The sequence below is a fragment of the Triticum dicoccoides genome, chromosome 7A (assembly GCF_002162155.2).
Source record: "Triticum dicoccoides isolate Atlit2015 ecotype Zavitan chromosome 7A, WEW_v2.0, whole genome shotgun sequence".
Taxonomy (NCBI): Eukaryota; Viridiplantae; Streptophyta; class Magnoliopsida; order Poales; family Poaceae; genus Triticum; species Triticum dicoccoides.
In genome coordinates, this window is record NC_041392.1 from 589,230,209 (window position 1) to 589,246,988 (window position 16,780).

Below are 16,780 nucleotides of genomic sequence, written 5' to 3' on the forward strand. Positions count from 1 at the left end.
AGAAAACTAACTGATGTTCGCAGCTAAAAAATGTCATAATATTTTTCCTTTTTTTCCTTTTTTCACTGTTCGTTTTTTAGACAATCTTTTACTTTCTTTTGAGAAAGAGACAATCTTTTAGTGTTCATACCAGGAGCATTTTCGAGCTGGAGAATTGTTTTTTGAGGTGAATTCGAGGTGGAGATAAGAATGACACATTCGAAGGCCCTTGGCCCATGTTTACCAGGCCCAATCTTATTTCTTCCCAGGACGCAGATGGGCTGAGGTGCAGGCCACAGTTTTAGCACCCGCCTCCAGCCAGTTCGCCGGCAGCGATGCGAGACGCTTTGGCGGTGGCAGGAAGGATGGGGCAGGCAATCCCGGTCGTCGGGCTCGCTTGGCACGCCGCGTCGCCGTGCGGGTGCCGCGCCGCGATCCACGAGGCACGCCGCGTCAGATTTTCTCGTTTGTCGCGCCGCTTCGCTGTGCGCGTGGTGCCGCGCCGCGCTCCACCAAGCCGCCATGGCGCACCGCCGAATCGTGTGGCTTCACGGCGCCCGCGTCAGATTTCCTCGGGTGGTGGCCCGCTGGGCGCCGATTTTTCCTCTGCTCTGAATTCTCCGTCGTCTCGTTTCCGCGTGGTCAGTCTCGAGCCATTAATGCGTATTAAGCTCGGTGGGTGAGGCCTCCTCCTCCTCCCCCTCCTCACCTTCCACCAAACTTCGCCCCCAATTGCCTCGCTCGCCATCCTCCTACTCGTCGTCTTGTCCGCCACACGGCTTCTTCGTGCTTGATCAAAAAAATCAAGAAACCACCTTGCTCAGATCTCTGATCCCACCTGCCGGAGTGTCGGATTACTCAAGTACTCTCTCAAACTTTTACTAGCTAGCGTATGCTGTGCTTGGTTCTGTGCTTGGTTTGCAGTCTCTGTTCGTTTAGAACTTTAGATGCAAGTAACAGGAGCTCGTTGGGCTTGTGGTTTGCTCTCTGATCTTTGAAAGAACAGTATCTCTACTGTATTTGTATATGCTTTAAATAATTTACAAAGTTCTGTATCTACAAGATGAGGAAAAAACTAACTAAAGCCTAGAATTTAGCAAAGCTAGCACCGGATGCTTACATGAGCCTTCCTCTTCACATGATGGATAACCATGGCAAATCCCTCTTTGAACTTGTTCCTGAATCTAAAATGGTTGGGCCTGATATCTTGTAGTTTTGGCCTTCTTCCTTTTTGGGTTTGCTCTCTGGTACTCTTGTAGCTGAAACATTCAAGAACATTTTGGTTCCCCTGTTCACGGTAGTTTTCTTTTTCCATTTTTGCTAGGGGCTCTTTTCCCCCTCGTTTTTTCTTTATTAGGAGCAGTAGGATACTTCTCCAACTCATTGAAATATGACAACTGTTAGGAAATATGCAACTTGTATTTTATGAGATGCAGGAAACCCCTCATACAACAGGGAAAATACAGCTTTGCGTACTCGCGAAAACCCCCCAGGGAAAATACACATGCCATACATGAAACATAACACCTGGCCTCAAACTCATGGTGGATCCACAATACTGAGTTTGGAGAGATAAAATCACCCCGCTCTAGTCCGGCCTTAGTAAAGAACTTGACCAACTGTAACTCGAAAGACACATACTGAAGAGCAATAACCTTGTCCTGCACAACAACGCACACAAAAGAAGCATCAACACCAATATGCTTGGTGAGCTCATGCTTCAAAGGGTTGCGCACAATACTAATAGCACATGTACAGTCAGACAAGAGTGTAGTAGGTGTAGTAATAGACACACCAATCTCCTAAAGTAATCACGGTAACAGTCACCTCTACCTTCAAAAGAGCCATAGTGTATGGATTTAGTGTACAGAGCAACCCCGAGATGCTGGCAATTGTCCATTCTCGATAGTGTACGGAGCATTTGTCCAGGGCGTAATCCCTACCCGGCCTGCTGATGCTGGCAGCGGCGACACCTGCAGGTGCCGTTCCCTTCCTGGAGGCACTGCCACAACCTTTCTTCGTGCCCCTGTTTGACCGCCGGGGGAAACCCTAGGTCCTATTCTTCGGATTGGACGGCAGTGACGTCAAGGTGTCATTCCCCTTTATGAAGGTGTCATCTTGTCTGCTCATGGCTCGTTTGGTACCGGATTCCGAGTTCTGGGACTTCGTCTTGGTTTGGGTTGCTTCACTTGGTCAGGGCAGTTTATCGCTATGTTGTAGCTTCTATTGGGCCGAGCATCCCATGTCTCTGTGCTTCGGGTACCATGTTTATGCCATCTGTGGTTGTTGTTGAATTGTATCCGAGCCCTTTCCATCAGTTCAGACTTTTGGTTGCGGTGGCTAGTGCATGAAGCTTAACATGGTATCGGAGCCTAAGGTCTTGAGTTCAAGTCATGTCTTCCACAATTTATCCAAAAATTGCTGATACCCCACTTTGTGTCTACGTATAGGCCTCTTGAGCCATACCTCTGAGTCTATCCATGTGTTGACTTCCTGCGTCACACGTGAGAGGTGGTGTTGAAGTGTATATGTGGATTGCCTAGCCCTTTCCATCAGTTTGGATTTTTGGTTGCATTGGCTAGTGCATGAAGCTTAATAGTTGTGTCATGTAACCCCCCCACCCCCCCTTTCAAATTCTTCTATCAATGAAAGATACGCAAGCTTTGCATATTTGCGAAAAAAGAGTGATATCCTAGTGAGCTTGTGTTGTTTTAGGTCTTAGTTGTTCATTTATTTTTCTTTCTTTGATGAAAAAGACATTCATGGCCAAGCTCTTGTACATTGTTATCATTTTATTTCCTTCTGCTCCTCGTTTTCTTGTTGTTTTGGTTTAGCTGTAAGACCTTCACTGTCTTGGCGGTTTCTTCCAATACAAAATGAGCTCACTTAGGTTCGAGAAAAAAAAGTACAAAACTTTGCACTTCTCTGGAAAAAAAAACATTGATGTCAAAGCTGAAATGATTTAACATCGTAGTCAGACAATATGTGTCCTTTTACAATATTCATCTATTTATCACTTCAAAGATTTAAATGTTATGTTGTACAGGAACATTCCTTGATTACATGGCTACATTATCAGCAGCCAGTGCTGTAGGATGGGTTCTATCTCCTGTTATTACAAGGATGGTTTCTTTGGTGCAGTCCTATTTGTCCAGCCAGTATAAGTGGAAATCTGAGATGGTATCTGATCTCAATAATTTGAAGGCAACTTTAATGGATATATTCATTGTAGTTAGTGCAGCTGAAAGGCAACGTGTAGTGGACACAAATCAGATTCTGTTGTTGCAGCAAATGAAAGATGCAGTCTCTGATGCAGATGATGTGTTGGATGAATTTGATTACATGCTTTTAAAAGAAAAGGCGCAAAAAGACCTGCTCAGCCGCATAGCCACCTCTTCCCTCTATTGGCAAGCGTTTGGTCAATGTTGACAAGTTTAGGTCAGAACTGCGGAAGGTTCTCAAAAGCTTGGAGAGAGTTAGAACTTCTGCAGAGATATTTGTCCGAGTGATGACACTGGAGAGCGATAAACCCATTCAGTCTCTTCGGTATGTCCCAACAAGAACCACCGGGTCCTTTTTGCATGAAGATGTGATTTTTGGGCGAGAAAAGGAGATACGGGAGCTCGTGGGTCAGCTCGTGTATAAATCTGATGAATGTTCACTGAACAATGAGCAAAACTTTAGGACTGAGGTGCTTGGTGTTGGTGGGATCGGCAAGACTACTCTGGCTCAGCTGGTCTATAAGGATGAGCGCATCGTGGATTCTTTTGATGTCAGAATGTGGGTTAGTGTTTCCGGTAACTTCGACAAAACTAGAGTTATCAAAGAGATCATAGCATCCACAACTGATGGTGAGAGTGCTGAATTGGCCAATTTTAATTTCAGCCGGCTCCAGTCAGAACTTCAATGGAGACTTCGTTCGAAGAGGTTTCTCTTAGTGTTGGATGATGTGTGGTACGATGAGAAACATGGAGAACACATCAACAAACAAATGTGGATGGAAATAATAGCTCCTATTAAGGAAAGTTCTGTAATCTCTGGAAGTAAGGTTCTAGTGACAACCCGGACAGAATTGGTTGCAAAAATGCTGGACTCTAGAAGCTTGTTCACTTTACAAGGTTTGGAAGGAGATGATAGTTGGTTACTGTTCAGACGGTGTGCATTTGGCAGCAGTAAGCCAGAAGGTTATCCAGAGTTGAAGCAGTTAGGATACCAAATTGTTCAGAAACTTAAAGGCTCACCTCTAGCACTAAAGGTTATCGGAGGACATTTAAATGGAAAATACAGTGATGCGGAGTGGGAGGATGTTCTTCACAAAGATGTCCTCAATCCAAATGATATTTTGACAACCTTACACTTCAGTTATGAAAATTTGCCGGAACACCTCCAGCAGTGCTTTGTATATTGTAGTTTATTCCCAAAAGGTTACCGTATTGATTCAAATAGATTAATCTGGATGTGGATAGCTCAGGGCCTTGTTCATCTAGAAGGATATAACAGTAGAAGCTTGGAAGATATTGGAAGGAGCTATTTCAATGATCTGTTAGTTCGGTCATTTTTCCAAAAACTCTGCTGCGGTGATCAAACATATTACACTATGCATGATTCAATGAATGACCTCGCACTTCATGTTTCCCATGGCGAATGCTTTAGGATTGACCATGGCAGCATTGGGGTGTTACCTTATCATATTAGGCATTTGTCTGTGTCTGCCGAACAATTTGGAGATCTTGTGAACTATGATGGTCTTGGAAGATTGAGGACATTTATAGTTCTGAATGATTCTTGGTTCTGCTCCAAAGACTATCTGAGTCATGATATACTCGAGAAACTCAAGAGTGTCCGGGTGTTGGATTTAACCGGATGCTGCTTTGGAAACTTGCCAAAAGCTGTCAGTGATCTGAGGCACCTGCGTTATATAGCCATCCGACGCACTTATTACCCACTGCCCACAACAATCTCCAGACTCAATCATCTACAGTCCTTGTTTGTGCAGTATCATTCGTGTTATCCTGTGAAGATATCTTGCTCAAACAATAGAAAACATCTGAAATATTCAAGCAGGAATGCTACTGGACGCTATTTCAGTCTTCCTGAAAGCATTAGCAGGCTTATTAACTTGGAGCATGTCGATGTAGAGAAGGCTTACACTCTCACATTATCAGGTATACATCAGCTTCCGTGCATTGAGGGTTCAGTAGAATTCCTCGTTGACAAGGAAGAGCAAAGTTTGGTCCAACTGAAGGATCTCAACAAGTTCAGGGGAGAGCTTTCTGTTAGGTTTCTGGAGAATGTAAAAAACAGGGAGGAAGCTGCAAAGTCTGATCTAGACTTGAAGGAGCACATCTCTAAGTTGGAGCTACAATGGGAATCATGTGATGGTGCTCATGATATTGACAAGGGCTTTGAGGTGCTTGATGTGTTAAAGCCGCACCGCAATCTTCACGAGCTAACTATCAGTGGGTACCCAGGTGTCAAGTCTCCTTCTTGGTTAGAGTCTGATTGGCTGAGAAGATTGAAATTGATCTGTCTACGAGATTGTAAGAGATGGGAGGTCCTTCCACCTTTAGGGGATCTCCCCTTACTCAGAACTCTTGAAGTGCGGCGAATGAAAAAACTAAAAGCACTCGGTCAGGAGTTTTTTGGCCATGCTGGATTCCCTTTTTTGGAAACATTGCTACTAGAACGCCTACCCAAATTGGAGTGGTGCCTTGTGGACAATGACAAAGTCTTGCAGAATCTCAGACATCTCTCTGTAGCTGGTTGTCCACGGCTAAGAGCATATCCCACCCATGCTCGTACACTCAGACATATAGCTATACTTGACAAGGAAACAATCAAAGTTAAGTTACGGTGGGATAGTCTTGATCTGTCAAAATCATTTTGTCGCCTTGTATCAAGTTCCTTCCATGTCTTGCATGCTCATCACCTAGAGTTTGTACAAGATATGGGGATCTATGTGGAGCGTTTGGTAGACACGTCCATCACCGTGTTTAACAATCTGAAATCACTTAAACAGTTGCAAATATGTGGCAACAACCTGGCAGAAAGCTTCTCCGTAATTGCTACATTGTGGAATGAGAATGGGAGCACTGTACTTCCTTCATCACTTCGATTCCTTAAGTTAAAAGGGTGCTACCTGCAACCATCCTCTTTCAACAAGTTACTGAAGAATCTCTCGTCGCTTGGTGCACTACACTTAAGCGAATGTGACACTGTTGAGATACCGGGTATACCGGTAAGCCTACACCACTTGACGATGCTGAAACAGTTGGACATTCATACATGTGATTGGATATCATCCATTGAGGGAGCAGAAGCACTGTTGTCCCTTGAAGAGATGACAACTAAAGAATGTTATGCTCTGGAATCTGTACCGTACTTAGATGACATGCCATCTCTTCAAAAGCTACATTTATCCGAGTGCCCTCAAGTTATGCGACTGTCTAAAGCAGGCCACCAGACAGCCCTGAAGGAGCTGATTGTAAAATTTTGTGATAGGCTATCATCTCTGCGACAGTTGTGTGACCTTGTTTCGCTTGTGAGGCTGACGATTAGTGGTTGTTCTAATTTATTGTGGCTTCCGGATATGGATGGTTTTTATTCGCTTCGGGTTCTCTCAATTGATCGGTGCCCCCGGCTGATGTCACTGCCACGGAGTGGTCTTCCTGTATCACTTGAAACATTTTTCCTTTCTGAATGCAATCAAGCATTGGAGGAGCAGTTTCAGCAAAAGGAAGGTCCAGACTGGAACAAGTTTGTTGCCCTTCCAGGATGCAAGTGGGAACCTTGTTGGTAACTAATATTCGGAGGTAGTCCTTTTAATTATCCTGAATCTGATTTTACAGATGCTTTTCTTTGGGTGATGCCTTATTTCTGCATAAGCAAACTTAAGGAAAACAAAATTCAAACTGTATAGATCTTAGATGGAAATTATGTTTTGTTTCACTTCTTATGTCATACCTCGGCTGTGCTTGCATACTTCTGGTTGTCATGGATCATTGGACATAAATTTTTGTGTATTTGAACTAGCTATGATAAACCTAGATCAAGATGTGAGCTAAGTGCAGTCATGCAGACCATTTTGGTTTGAGCATCCAATGAACATGACATTTTAACCATGCTAAACTGCACCTTTAAGAGATGCAAATTTTGCTGAGTAGCAATGTACATCTTTTATTCAAGTTACGTAGAATGGTGCACTGCATGTTTTCTCTTTTATATCTTATTTAATAAGAAAATGCTAATATATTGCATGGTTATGCTTACTGCCTAGTGGCACATTTTGCTGTTAGGTGCTAGTAGTAGATATCTTCTTTTTTGGAATCGCAAGATGAAACAAGAAAATAACCGGATGGTTATGTTTTAGTTTTTTTTTTAGCGGAACTGGCAGGTGTTCTGCCTTTTTCATTATAGTAGGGGGAAAAACTGTACAGTGTTGCCAGTAGAGGATCGACAACCAGATAAGAGGGGGGGCATAACGAGATCAGAGCGTAATAACAAAAAAGCTAATATTGGTAGCCTAGTGCTGCTAACAGCCCCGCTACCCAATCAGCTACTACTCCCATGCCTCCATCAGGAGGCTCAACTCATCTTTCGCTCTAAGGAGTACAGCCGAACTGGATTGATTGATGGCCTTAAATATCCTTCTGTTTCGCTCAAGCCAAATATTCCAAGCAATATATGCAGCCGCTGTGCACTCATCAACCGGTTGGCCTTTTTTCTTTAGCTTCGCCACTTTGTTCCACCAGGAGGAAATAGAGGTGGCGCTCATTGAAGCCTGGGCTGCTAGTGGATAAGTGTGGTTTGCCTCATGCCAAATCTGTTTTGCAAAAGGGCACTCGAGAACCAAATGATGTGCAGATTCCAAAATTTGATCACAGCCAACGCATAACTCAGTGTGATCCCAATTCTTTGCATTCAACCGATCAGCAGTCCAGAGCCTATTTTGAAGGAGTAACCAGATGAAGAATTTGACTTTCTTTTCCGCTCTGATTCTCCACACGTTCTGAAGGTGTGGTTGAGGAATGCGAGTTAGGAACTGCACATGGTAAGCCGATTTTGCGGAGTACTCCCCATTGGCTGTCAGCTTCCACATAATCTTGTCGGGTGTAGGCAGCAACGAAATGGACTGCACTTTTGTCCAGAGATCAATAAAGGAGTCCAGCATAACAGAAGAGTTGATAACCTGAAGGCCTCTCATCCAAGCACCTCCACTAAGGGCCTGATTAACAGAAGTCTTTTGGACCTAGCCATCTGGAATAGTTCAGGGGCCAATTCCTTGGGTGCTCGGCCCTGTAACCATCTATGCTTCCAAAAATTCACCAGATTACCATCTCCGAGCGAAATCGAAGTGCAGGCCGCAAATAAATTCAGGTCCGTTTGATTGCAAGGAATCGGGGTCCCTTTCCATGGCCTGTCCAGATTGTCCCATTCATACCATGGCCATCGCAGTCTTAGCGCCCGACCAAAAGCGTGTATTTCCTTGATTCCCAGGCCACCCATGCTTAGTGGCGCGCAGATTCGCTTCCAGTTGACAAGGCACTTTCCTCCGTGTGCTTCCTCTTCTGTGCTCCATAGAAAATTTCTTCTCAACTTGTCAAATTTCTTGGTGAACCAGCTATTGGGAGAGAAAGCAGTGAGAAAATATGTGATGGTGGCTGTGAGGGCCGAATTGATCAGATCTAGTCTGCCCGTTCTGTTCATCAGCTTCCCTTTCCAGATAGCTAATCTGGATTTACCCTTGTCCAATAAAGGTTGCAGCTCTGTTCGTCTCAAGTTTCTCATGGACAGAGGTAGTCCCAGGTATTTGCAGGGAAAAGAACCCACTGAACCTCCAAAGTTGGTTATCAGATTTTGTACACTACTTTGCTGACACTGAATGGGGTAAATCACACATTTATTGGGGTTGATAGTAAGACCCGAGATGCTCCCAAATACATCAAGAATTCTGATAATGGCCTCGATCTGCCGGCGATCCGGAGAGGCAAAAATTGCTGCGTCATCCGCATAAAGACTGGCCCTCATTCTTGCAACATTCCGTGGCATCGGAGTTAGAATACCCTGAGCAGTTGCACTGTCCAGAATTCTGAGGAGCGGATCCATTGCCAAGATAAACAACATTGGTGACAACGGGTCTCCTTGACGAAATCCTTTTCTGTGTGCAAAAGCAGGCCCGGGTGACCCGTTGAGCAGAACCCGAGAGGTCGAGGAAGCAAGTAGTAAACTGATGATATCTCTCCATCTTTGCCCGAAACCATACGCCTTCATAACATCAATCAGGTATGGCCAACTAACTGTATCAAAAGCCTTAGCAAAGTCAAGTTTCAGGAACACCAGTGGAATCTTTCTCTTATGTGCATCTCTGATGGTATTCTTAACATAGAGGAAGTTATCCTGAATAGATCTTCCACGGATGAATGCGCTTTGGGTGCAGGATATTAGTCATTGCAGCTCCGGGCCTAACCGATTTGCAAGTAGCTTGCAGAAAATCTTGGCAAAACTGTGCAGCAGACTCACAGGTCTGTAGTCAGAGGCGTGAATGGAAGCCGTAACCTTTGGCAGAAGGACAATGTGGGCAGAGTTAAGTAGTTTCCAATTATCCCCCCTAAGGCAATATAGTTGCTGCACCGCGGCTACCAGATCCTCCCTTATTAAGTCCCAGAAGCGTTTGAAAAATTTGCCAATGAAGCCGTCTGGCCCCGGAGCCTTCTCATCATGCAGATAAAAAACGGCAGCTTTGATTTCATCTTCGTTGAATTGTGTTTCCAGATGTTGCAAATCAGCTGAAGGGTGCTGGAACAAATCCCAATTCATAACTTTTCTCTCATTCATTGGTGTGCCTATCAGGTTTTTGAAGTGGTTGAAAAGGATGCCTTCTTTCAGCCTATGATCAGACACATCCCCTTATGGCCCTCTCAGAACAGGAATGTGATTTTTTCTTCTTCTTCCATTCGCCCGTAGGTGAAATAATTTGGAGCTTGAATCACTGGCTTTAATTGTAGTGATTCTGGAGCGTTGACGCCATCTAATCCTTTCCAGCGCCGCAAGTCCCAGCAATCTGGCTTTAAGAAATCTTCGGAGAGCCCATTCTGCCTCAGATAGCTCTCGGTCCTCCATAGCTAGGTCCAGTTGAAAAATGACCTCATTGGCCACATTGAAAGCAATATTAGAAGAAACTTTGATAGCTTTGTCCCAAGCCCTAAAAGCCTTAGCTGTCCTGGAAAGCTTTATGTGGAATCTTCTCACTGGATCAGATGATCTCAGGGCCTTGTTTCAACTTTGCGATACCACAGAATCAATTCCTTGCATGTTGAGCCAATATGCCTCGAACCTGAAGCCCTTATAAACCTTGGCATCCATCTTTTTTAGTAACAAGGGAGAGTGATCCGAGATAGCCGAGGATGCCGGGTTTAATTGATACTGAGGATATCTAAGTTCCCAATCATTGGAAATAAGCACCCGATCGATCTTGGACAAGGTTCTGCCGGCTCGCTCATTAGACCAAGTGAATTTTTTACCAGATAGAGGCAAATCTCTCAGTTCCATCAAATCAATAGTGTTTCTGAATTGTGCCATCAGCCCCAAGTTAATGTTGGAGTTGCTCTTTTCCTCTGCCTTGCAAATAAGGTTAAAATCTCCCAATACTAGCCATTCATTCAGCATACGAGGTTTTAGAGCAGCTAATTCTGATAAGAATCTGCGTTTTTCAACAGCCATCTGCGGGCCATACACTCCAGTGATCGACCAAGAGGCGTTGGTCGATCTATCAATGATTGTCGCCGACAGGGAGAACTCATCTGGGATTGCCAACATTGGAGCAATGGCGAAATCACTAGAGCAAGCTATAACAATACCCCCTCTGGAACCACAGGCTGGTTTGAATATGAAATTGTCTGCGAAACAAGCACTAGCAAATTCAGACACCAATGCCCTGTCAACTTGTTCCAGCTTTGTCTCTTGCAGGCAAATTATGTTACAATTCAATTCAGCAATCAACTTCGCAACATTTCTTCTTTTTGCAGGGTTGTGCAGCCCCCTGACGTTCCAAGTGAGTATCTTTAAATCCATAAACAAAATAACACTCTTTGCCAAGCCGCTGCCCAGCCCACAGCCAGAGACGAACACCACAACATCCTCTCAAACATCATCCTATTCAATCTGCAATCAGTCCCAGCAGACCAGGACCACCAGCACAACCCCTTGCTAACCCAGTACATTGACAACAAGACTACAACTGAATTCAGCGAACGAACAATCAAATACACTAACTGCAGAGAGCTACAACTTGGAAATTGACTTAACATAAAAAAGAGTTGGGACACTAGATGAATCGAACCAAACTTCAGATAACCAAAGCTTGTCCTTCAGCCCCCATCCTGGAAAGCGGTGCTTTGTTCTTTCCCCTTGCAGTCGCTTCCACCAGCGCGGTGACAGCATCGATGAAGCGTTGGGGGAGCTCTTCTTTGTACAGATCCTTATATTTCTGGAGCACGTCAGGAGTGGGTGGCCCGTCCCCGACTAGTATTCCCTCCTTCTTCATTAGGACCAGTCGAGCCTTGTCCATGGAGCTGAGTCCCTTAGTGGGCTTGGCCGCGAGCCGCCCACTGCTCCTTTGAGAGCCAGCGACGGAGGTGGTTGGAGGAGGGTGAGGTGGCATCAGGAGAGGAGGTGCGACGGGCTGCGGCGGAGCCTTGTCCAGCAGCGGTTGATGGGCAGAGGAGGCAGGAGCGCTGATGGAGTCAAGGAAAGAGGAAATTTGGTCAAGATCTGCAAGCACCTCCTCATTATTCATCACCTCCAGAGTCGTGGGCTGGCTCAGCCCATCTTGCGGTTGGCCTGTGCACTCCTGTAGCACATGCATCATTTCAGGCCCGGTCGGGCCCTTCTCGGTTTCTAGCGGCCCATCATCTCGTGCATTGCTGGTCTTCAGGGGATCACAAGCTGCAAGAGAATCGGCCTTGGATATTCCATTCAAACATGTATTTGTCCCCAACTCATGGTCAGCGCCAGTTGCAGCGGGCAGCACCAGAGCTTGCACAGTGGAAGCAGCACTCGCCAGAGCTTGCGCAGGGTGGCCAGCAACATTGGCAGCATGCTGAGCCGTCAGTCCCGAAGTTGCGAAGGAATGGCAACTGCCCATCTGTCCCTCTTCATCCCGAAGCGCTTCAGTTGAATATACCTTTACAAACAAAGAGTTGAACTCTGAAACTAATCTCTTCTTGCAAAAGAAAATCTAACCTGATTGCAGAGAAAGAAGAAACCAACTTAATAATGCTGTAAGCATGTAATGCTCTTTGGTTATCGTTTCTGTACCTCTTGGCGTTACTTCGCTCACTGGAAGCTACACAAATTTCATTTGGCCTCTGTTAGCAGTAGGTGGCGATATAGTGAGATAGTGGAACCCGACTTGAGGGGTCATATGGAAAATGAAACCTGATATTTGTAGCTTGTTAAACATGCGTCTCCTGTAAAGTCTAAAATAAGAATACAGAAAGACCATTGCAAGGTTTTGAAATTTGATATGCTGTACATTCACAATAGATAGAAACTTGATCTTCTTAGTCCAAAAAGCCTATACTATGTTCAATTGTTCATAACTTTATTATGCTACAACTTGTGTACCTTTTTGTACCGATCGCTGATGGAAGGAGGGGTGCTCGGGATGCAGGCACATTACACTGGAAACAGCTGGGCTTCGTCTAGGCAAACAGTCCCTCTGCAGGTTCTACTGGCCAAGAACAAGATCAGCATGAAGGTCAACCCAAAGAGGATGGCACAATCTACGACGCAAATTTTCTGTTCAGTTGTTGGCAAGGCGCTCATTTGGAGGAATATCTGTTCAGACATCTGGAGGAATTCTCAGCTCGACGCGCAGACATGGCTGCAGATTTACCACACACAGATTCAGAAGCGCGGATTAGTGTTGAGAGAAGGGGATGGCAGAACCGGCAGTGTCCATGCGCACCGTGGTGACGGTATCTTTACCGTGGACGCTCACTTTTCTCACCCGTTTTCTGTGGTGACGTTAGCTTCACCGTGGACGCTCACTTTTCTCACCCGTTTTCTTTTCTTGGGTGGCATAACACAAGTCAGAAACGAAAGCTTTCTGACACTGGACAACAGTACCGCACCCCCGGTGTTGACAGATGTGTATTGTCAAGCTGCCATCTTTTTATGCACGTATATATCTATCTTTTTTAGGAGACTTTGTATTTACTAGAGGACTGGAACTTCTGTATTTGGTTTCTGTGGAAGTTGATAGAGCAACACATTTACTCCGGTCTCCAAAAATGTTCTCCAGGCTCTCTAAAATCAAATGAAGTACATTTCTTAAGTCCTTATTAGATTAAGTAACTTCGTACGTACCGTTTGGCAATTTTATTTACAATTTCCATCAGCAATTCATCTGGCTGATTCTGCACATGATCTCATTGACCCGAATGTAACTAAAGTTGGCGAATGATGCCTGTGCCATTGGGTTATGGTACCTGGGTCTAGGGAAGTTGTTCTCTCTTGCATCTGTGTACCTGGTTCTAGGGAAGTTGTTCTCTCTTGCATCTGTGTACCGCAGGTGTGATTCTAGGGAAGTTTTTTTGCTTCTAAGCCAAAGTGCAAAAGCCAAATAAAAATCCAATGAACACCCTTTTTGTAACATCCCAAATTTTTAATTTGAAATGTTATACACTAGATCATCATTGCATATCATATTTATTGCATTTTGGTTGATCCTAGAAATTTCACGCAACTCAAGGACCCGCGTAGAGAGTTGGGGATTTCGTTATTTTCATATTTGAGTTGTCTCAAATTTTCAAAATAGGATCATTTGATTTTATTTATTTTATCTTCAATTATTTCTATTATAAAAATTATGAGAGAGGGAATAAAATGACTTTCCCAAAATAAAGAAATATTGGGGATTTAATAAAAAACTCAAATAAGATTTTATTTGGTTTTATTTGCTATTTTATTTAAATTTAGGAAAAATGCGCGTTTTTCAAAATTGCATTTAGGCCCCAAATAAATGTCCATCCGGTGCGGCTTGATTTTAGAAGCCGGGGAAAATTTATTTCGGGATTTTTGGAGTCCGTTTAGTAGTCTTTTTTGTTTTTTTCCGAGCGTAAGTATTTTAAAAAAAAAGTCAGAACCGACCCTCGGCCGTAACCGGCCAGGACTCCGCCTGGCCGGGGCCCGAGCCAGCCCAGCCCGCGCCCCAAACCCTAGCCGCGCCCGATCCGCGCCGCCGCCGCCGTCGCCGGAGCCGTCGCCGCCGCCCGCCGGACCCGCCGCCCGAGGTTTACCTCGATCCCGCCGCCGTTTTTATTAGAAAAAACGTTCGGTTTTTCCATCGGTTTTCGTCGTTTTTTTAGTTTCGTTTTTTTCTTTAGATCGGTTTTTTTCCGGTTTAGGCTAATTAGCGAGCGTTCGCTCGTTCGTTCGTTTTAATGAACGCATTCTTCGTTTAGATTCAGCTAACGAACGTCTGTTCGTTAAACTGTTCGTCATTTTTCTTTTTCTCGGATTAAATCCGTGATTTTTCTGATCGCAATTTCTGATCTGATTTTCGTTTTAGTCTAACTTTTCGCTCGTTTATCGGAATCAGGCGATTTAAGCGCTTGGAGTTACGTCTCGAAACCCTCTTTTCGTTTAACCAACTCAAACAAGTTTTTACCACTGTAAAAATTGCCTTAGATCCAGAATAGTAAATGAAGCCTGTTTCTTTTGCCGTTTGTTTTTCGTTCCTTCGTTCGATTTGATTTTTTTGTCAATCGGAGTTCTTAAGTTGAACTTTCTGGTTAGATTTCTTATTTGAGTTTTACCCGTGCATTAGTTGAGTACTTATGGTATGCTTGTTTTTTTGCGATAGAGTACCCGGAGTGCGCCGCTTGCTACTTCGAATCGCTAGGTTTCGCGGATCATCAACAAGGCAAGTAACACTTTGATTATACCTCCTACTACCCAGTTTATTGCATTAGATCAATCTCCACACATTGCATGATTAGGATCTTATTAAATTGTGGGTTTGGGAAGTAGTTGAGGTAGTACCTATTACCTGTTTATTATCAAACCTTTGGGAGTTACTTCTACGTTTGCTTATTATGCCATGCTATGCTAGTAGACGTGGATTGGGTGAGTGTATCCATGACAGATGTGAGATTGTTAATTAATGGTTTATTTAAGGTGGCAACTTAAACACACATCTGGATGGATTGAGGTACGTGGGTATTCCAGGATTGCCTGTTTTCTTTTGGACCGCCACCCAGGCTCAAAGGGATCATGAGATTATTCACGCTAGAAACTTCCGTGTGCAGCCACAAGCTATTATGGGCTCTAGCATAGTTGACTAAGTCGTGTGAACTCTTACAGTGGTAGACTAGCAGATGTAGGGGATGTAGGTGGTAAGGTCTACCCATCGTAAGGTGCTAGCGCTTCTGAAAGACTATGTCTCGGTCATCCGTTTCTCAAACACCATGTAGTGCGAGAAATTCAACGGAGGAGATCGAGTCTTGTGGGAAAAAGTGCGCAAACCTCTGCAGAGTGTATAAACTAATCATGATTAGCCGTGTCCCCGGTTATGGACATCTTGAGTATCTAGCTAGTACCTGAATTATCATGTGAATCTCAACATGTTACTATAAAATTAATTTTGATGGGTTTGTTTAATGATGATGCTTAATTGGGATTGAGAATGCTGTCAACCATTCTCAATGTTTAACAACCACCATGATAGTTAAATAAATTTATTCCTTTGCAGTAGGGAAAAATTGGCTTTACGTAAAACTGTAACCATAGAGCTTTCCACCAGCCAAATATGCATATAGAATAGATGTTTCATTCCATTACTCTCTATGTGTTACATTGCCAGCATATTCCATGTGCTGACCCGTTTCGGGCTGCAACGTTAATGTTGCAGACTTTTCAGACGACGATTAAGGAGTTTTAGGTCGTGGTTCTATACTCAGTGATGCCGTTGGAGTTGATGGACTCACTTATCTTCCAAGCCTTCCGCTGTTATCGTTATTAGATGGCCTTAAGCCATATTTATTGTAATAAGTTCTCTTTTGAGACACTCGATGTAATAAGTGTGTGATTGCTACTCTGTTATAAATCCTTCAAGTACTGTGTGGTGTCAGCATTACTGATTCAGGGATGACACTGGAGCACAGAGATTGGACCGTTTGAGGTCTGGTCGCGACAAGATGGTATTAGAGCACACGCTGACTGTAGGACACGACCACTAAGCTAAAGACCTAGATCACCACTCACTCTCTTATCTTTCTGACTTCTCATCTTTTTTACTCTTTTAGGATGGCGGATGCAAGAAATAAGTTCACTCAACCGGATGAAGATGCACCCTTTGGGCGTCATTTGAAGGAAGTCACTAGATATCTGAACATAGGAGTACCAAGCTTCACCGGCACCTACAACACCACTTTACCTGAAGAAGAGCGCTGGATGATTCAAGTTCAAGTTCCAGGAAGGACGTTCATGCCAGTCACTGAGCCCATAGAGTTTTCTTTTGATGCACCAACTTGGAGTCTAGGAAAGAGCATGGCAGCTCACATCGCCATGGGATGCATCGGAGAAGTCTACCGCAATGATCTCAAGGATACTATCTACCAGATTTGTGGGTGCCGAGATGAGCACTGGGAGATGATCAGCACCAGAAAGGATAGATCAATTGCAGCTTTTATCCCGGAGTTAAACCAGCACATTCGACGTTAGGAGAACCAGATGTGCGCCGACATGATAGACCTGAAGAAGGCAAAGACAAGAATCAAGGAACTGGAGGAAGAACTCA

At 44.3% G+C, this 16,780-nt stretch overlaps 1 pseudogene; it reads left to right on the forward strand.

Annotated features, from left to right (window-relative positions):
• The first annotated feature begins 314 nt into the window (after positions 1 to 314).
• Positions 315 to 13,302, forward strand: LOC119333669 (annotated as a pseudogene).
• Positions 13,303 to 16,780: the final 3,478 nt, after the last annotated feature.